The 6,000-nt window shown below is 46.4% G+C and overlaps 1 protein-coding gene across 1 annotated transcript in view; it reads left to right on the top strand.

Moving 5' to 3' along the window:
- The first annotated feature begins 723 nt into the window (after positions 1 to 723).
- ARIH2 (ariadne RBR E3 ubiquitin protein ligase 2) overlaps positions 724 to 6,000 on the top strand; it is a 49,962-nt gene continuing 44,685 nt past the window's right edge. Inside the window, exons 1-2 of the mRNA XM_021686929.2 lie at positions 724 to 874; positions 4,067 to 4,125. The gene's annotated coding sequence lies outside the window, so the exon portion shown is untranslated. The remainder of the gene's footprint in view (positions 875 to 4,066; positions 4,126 to 6,000) is intronic.

Below are 6,000 nucleotides of genomic sequence, written 5' to 3'. Positions count from 1 at the left end.
CTTGTGCAGCAGCAACTTGAGTGAGCCTCAGTGCCTTTCTATCCACCATGCTTGGCAACAGGTCCTAGAAGTTAACTGGCAGTCATAAGGGCACATACTTCCTAAACTCTTTGAAGAAACCGTGTAGCAAGGCAAATGTGGAATTTAAGAAACAAAATCACGATTCAATCTTGTACGATGAATGGGAAGCTGAAGAACTGGGTGGGCCACGCAGTGGAGAGTAAAGGGAAAGCCCGGCGTGGTATCTGCGGCTCGGGGGCCACCAGGCGGCGGCCTGAGAGTGTAAGCAGAAATTCCCGGCCCGGCGCGGGGACCTGAAACCCCAATTCTTCTTCCACCAGATAGCGGCCGGGAAACAACAGTCCTTTACCACTCCATAGGCGTCAGTGTGTCTTCTATGTGCACTACACTCGAATACAAACAGTGAAGCGAGCAGTCCATCAGAAAAACGCTGGTTAAAATTATCCCGGCGGGCGGCGCCGGTAGGAGAAAGCCGGAAGAGATGCCTTGACCACTCTCCAATAAGCCGACTCCTCTCCTCCGCTGCCTCCCGCAGCCGTGGGCGCGGGCCGTGCCGGGTCACACTCGGGATCGGAGTGCTGGGCTGCAGTGAAGCGTTGGCCAAGGGACGCTATTACCCAGCACCAGTCGCGACCTCGGCGACCGCGGGTCGACCCCGGGCCGGAAGTGACGCAACTGCACTGAGCACTTCCGGAGCTGCGGCGACCGCTCCGCGGGAGGAAGGAGCGCGGGCCTTGACCGGCGTCGGCCCGTCGCCTCCGCCCGCCGCGTCTGCGTCTGTGTCTGAAACCTCTGGCCCGGCCGGACCCGGTCTGGCCCGCCGGGGCTCAGCGGCCGCGGGCTGCGGCTCCCGGTAAGTGTGCGGCGCGGGTCGCGGCCTTGTTTACCCAGGCGGGCCGGCGAGGGGGGTGGGCTCTCCGCGCGCCTCCGCCTTCGTCGCCGCCCGCGAGGCCCCGGTGCCCCCGGCCGCCGGTTCCCCGTCTCAGCGCCCAGCGCCGCCCGCGGAGGGGCGGCTGAAGGCTACCACCGGGGCGGGCTGGCTCCTGGCGTTTCTCCGTTTTTCCTCCTCCCGCCGTGTTCACAGCTCCCGGAGAGGTCGGAGGCCAGCGCCTCTGACCGACTGGCGCCGGCGCATCTTGGCCCTCCCCACCCGGCGCGCCGGGGATACGCGCCGCCTCCGGGGCTTCTCACTCTAGTCATCATTCGGAGCCCTCGCAGTGCCACCCGCACAGTTAGTTAACGCTCGCCTGCGAAGGGTCCCCCTGCGCGTGGGCTCCGTGTCCTCGCGACTGTCCCTGCGCCTCGGTAGAAACGTGCGGCCCAGGAGCTGCGCCGCCGTCTCGCCGGACGCTGCTGTGCTAGCGGCGGGAGAGACAGCCGTGTCGTCGGATGACTTCACTTCTGTACTGATTGTTGCTCTGTCCCGTAGAACTTTCTGCCACAACCGACATATTCTATACTTTTGTTCTTAAGTAGGGTAGCCACTAGCTACACGTGGCTATTGAACATTTGACTTATGGCTAGTGAGACTGAAAAACCAAATTTTAGGTTTTTATTTTTAAGTCAAATTTTAATAACTACATGGGGCTAGTGGCTACCGTATTAGAGTGTAGGGTTTTGGAAAGTAAGTTACTGGTTTATATTTTAAAAGTGCTAAGTAGTTTTCTTCGGAGATGTAGCGTTAGTAAATGACGATTCAGAGCCAAATATTATGTCTGGAGTAAATATATTCAGAGTCGCCAAAAAGTGTTTTCGTCAACTTTAAACTGAGAGAGAAGTCTTCAGTTTGGATCCTTTAGCCCAGGGAGGGTGTCAGCGTCTCCTGAACACGTGACTTTGGCTGGGTGGGGGCGGGTAATTTCTATTACTCCTTTTCTGTGTGGGGTGGAGGGATAATATTTAACATCCAAAGGAAATCAAAGCGTTGTCATCAGTTCTTTTAATAAGGTAATAACATTCTGGCCCCTTTGAACAATGTCAGCACTCTTTTGAGTAGAATTAGGGATATTTAACTTTGAAAAGATTAAAAATTAAGTTTTTATTTAAATCTGGACCTATGGGCGCCTGGGTGGCTAAGTTGTTAAGCGATTGCCTTCAGCTCAGGTCATGATCCTGGAGTCCTAGGATCGAGTCCCGCATCGGGCTCCCTGCTCAGCGGGGAGTCTGCTTCTCCCTCTGACCCTCCCCCCTCTCATGTACTCTCTCTCTCATATAAATAAGTAAATAAATAAATCTTTAAATCTAGACCTAGAACTCCCACTAAGTATGAAATCACTTTCTCTTTTTTTGGAGGGGAGGGGAATATGAAGTTTTCTCCTGCTTCTTGAGTATTTAGTTGGTGAGAAGCCTATGGGCAACCTCTAGGTTCAAATCCTCGGGGAAAATCCAGGGAAAGTGGAAAGCATGGTCTTCTGTTTGTTATGATTCTGAAGGTAGCTTTGTGGATAGTATTAGGTTCTCTGGGAGGGTGGTGGGAGTCCCCATAGCCAATGGATCTGGTGGAAGTATTGACTCCGGGTAATACCGGTTACCAGCAGTGTGATCCTGACAAGTCGCTTAACCTTTTTGAACTGTGGTTTTCTCATTTGTAAGAAGGGGATGAGAGCCACTTTGTAGGGTTGTGAAAATTTAATGAGAATGAGTCAAACCTGCAATTGGCTCTCACTAAATGAGAGCTAATATCGGTAGTGAAATTTTGTAGATGGGAGCAATATTTATGAATATTATTTGCCCAATAAGCAGTACTTTAAATAATATACAGGTAAAAGAAAAAAGATTTTTAAAAATCAGTTGTTCTCTACTATTTTAGATCTTCCATAATCATTGTTTGGACTTTGATTTTCATTTGGTTTATATTTACCTATGTTTGAAGTATTTTTTTGGAAGTTATAAGTTTTAGTTTTCCGAGAAATCCTTTTTTTTTTTTTTTTAGGAGTTTATTTATTTGTCAAAGACAGAGAGGTACAGAGGGAAAGAGCACAAACAGGGGGAGCAGCAGGCAGAGGGAGAAGCAGGCTCCCTGCTGAGCAAGGAGTCCAATGCGGGACTCAATCCCAGGACCCTGGGATCATGACCTGAGCCGAAGGCAGACGCTTTACCGACTGAGCCACCCAGGCATCCCAAGTTTTCCGAGAAATCCTAAAGGATAAAGAAATAGACATAAGATTTCTAATTGAATAAGCAAGTAGCCTTGCTTACTTATTTAGTCTTGGATAGTGAGATCTGTATCTCTGAGCAGGTCAGATGGCCTTTGAGCATGTCAGAAGAGAGGCGGCACACGGGTATTAATATTGCCTAGTGGGCATCCTATTGGGGACACTTTTATTTCAAAATAATTTTTTCATGAGTAAAGTGAGATCTGAAATATTGGCAATATTTTGTGTGAGATTATCACCATGGAAGTTACTTTATACTAAAAATCTCATTTTAAGTCAGTTCCGGTTTACTTTGTCCACTTTGTAACATTTAGGATTGAAATTGTGATAGTAATTTAGGGAATCTGAACCATAGGAGTAAGGTGGTGGGTTTTCAAACTAAGGGAGGGAATTGGGTACCTATTTACATTACCGGTATTCTAGGTTAAATAATTATTGGTTGTTTACTTTGAATATTTTCTTTTTTTAGAAGGCCATGTAACTCTTTTCAATATGACATACATGTTTCTGTGGGACTTACAAGAAAATAATTTCATAGTTACTCTGGTCCCTTGCTGCTTATCCTTTTAAATGTCTTTGCTTGTTAAAAAATAAATTTGCAAAACCAGGGTACCAACTTCAAAAATATAAATAGAGGGGCACCTGAGTGGCTCAGTCGGTTAAATGTCTGCCTTCGGCTCAGGTCATGATCCCAGGGTCCTGGGATCGAGCCCCGCATCGGGCTTCCTGCTCAGGGGGGAGCCTGCTTCTCCCTCTGCCCCTCCCCTTGCTCATGATCTTTCTCTCTCTCACACACACACTCTCTCTCTCTCCAAATAAGTAAATAAAATCTCAAAAAAAAAAAAAAATATATATATATATATAAATAGAATTTTCTCTTTTCATTTCAGATGGAAATTATATGACAGAATATTTGGGGTGACATCTTGAAAGATCTTCAAGAATTCAGGTATTTTTAATTTAAAGATTAATTTTTTCTCCTAAGGGAAAAGTACCGTAGTTCGTTTGTAATTAGGTGGTTCTACCATATAAAATAATTTGTTAAAAGTCAAACTGCAAATACTACATTACTGCTCTCTCATTAACGTGATTTTAAAAAAACTGGGCATTTATGGTTAGCATGTCAAACTTAGATTCACTGATATTTTTATATTAAAAGGTGGCTCTGTAGTCCTTTAGACTGGTTATTCACTACCCGTTCTTTTTTTTTTAACACGTTCATTTTAATGTGTTTTAAAATAATTTTTAAAGATTTTATTTATTTATTTGACAGAGAGAGAGATAGCTAGAGCAGGAACACAAGCAGGGGGAGTGGGAGAGGGAGAAGCAGGCTTCCCACCAAGCAGGGAGCCCGATGTGGGGCTCGATCCCAGGACCCTGGGATCATGACCTGAGCCGAAGGCAGACGCTTAACGACTGAGCCACCCAGGTGCCCCTAATGTGTTTTAATTTTTATTTCTTGTCTTAATTATGGTTGATTTTTTGAGAGATTATTTCTTTTTTTTAAGATTATTTTATGTATTCATATTATTTTTAAAGATTTTATTTATTTATTTGACAGAGAGCAAGCACAAGCAGGGGGAGCAGCAGGCAGAGGGCAAGGGAGAAGCAGGCTCCCTGCTGAGCAAGGAGCCCAATGCGGGACTCGATCCCAGGACCCTGGGATCATGACCTGAACCAAAGGCAGACGTTTAACTGACTGAGCCACGCAGGCACCCCTAGATTATTTTATTCTTTTTTTTTTTTTTTTTAAAGATTTTATTTATTTATTTGACAGAGAAACAGCGAGAGAGGGAACACAAGCAGGCGGAGTGGGAGAGGGAGAAGCAGGCTTCCCGCAGAGCAGGGAGCCCGATGCGGGGCTCGATCCCAGGACCCTGGGATCATGACCTGAGCCGAAGGCAGACGCTTAACGACTGAGCCACCCAGGCGCCCCTATTTTATTCTTTTTAGAGAGAGAAAGCTCACACAGTGAGAGCAGGGGGACGGGCAGAGGGAGAGAATCTCAGGCATACTCCCTGCTGATCTCACGACCCTGAGATCATGATCTGAACCCAAATCAAGAGTTGGACACTTGGGGCGCCTGGGTGGCTCAGTCGTTAAGCGTCTGCCTTCGGCTCGGGTCATGATCTTCTGGGATTGAGCCCCGCATCGGGCTCTCTGCTCAGCGGGGAGCCTGCTTCTCCCTCTCCCACTCCGCCTGCTTGTGTTCCCTCTCTCACTGTCTCTCTCTGTCAAGTAAATAAATAAAATCTTTAAAAAAAATAAAAGTGTTGTACACTTAACCGACTGAGCCACCTCTTGAGAGCTTAACTATTTCAAATAGACTTTATAAATACTTTTGTATTTAATCCAGATTTGGTTATGTAAGTTATTTACATACCATCCAATCCAGATGCTCTTGCATTTTAAAGTCCTATTAGTTTTTAGATTTAAATCACTATTTAAGGGACGCCTGGGTGGCTCACTGGGTTAAGCATCTGTCTTCAGCTCAGGTCATGATCCCAGAGTCCTGGGGTTGAGTCCCAGATTGGGCTCCTTGCTCAGCGGGGAGCCTGCTTCTCCCTCTGCTGTTGCTCCCCCTGCTTGTGCGCTCTCTCTCTCTCTCTGACAAATAAATAAAATCTTTTTTAAAAAAATCACTATTTAATACTGTTTCTTGCAGATGATTGCTTGAAACAGTACTTGTGCAGAAAAGTTAATGGGTATTTGCCAAAATCTTCTCTGTATATCTGTCGTTTTCCTTTGCTATTGGATCAATTTCTTTGTGTCAAAGTACCCCTTTTAAAGAACCAGTAGAATCCTTTAAAACTGAAAAATCAGT

This window comes from Neomonachus schauinslandi, chromosome 1 (genome assembly GCF_002201575.2).
Source record: "Neomonachus schauinslandi chromosome 1, ASM220157v2, whole genome shotgun sequence".
Lineage (NCBI taxonomy): Eukaryota > Metazoa > Chordata > Mammalia > Carnivora > Phocidae > Neomonachus > Neomonachus schauinslandi.
The sequence above is the reverse complement of the archived record's forward strand: the minus strand, read 5'-3'. Positions and strand labels throughout refer to the sequence as shown.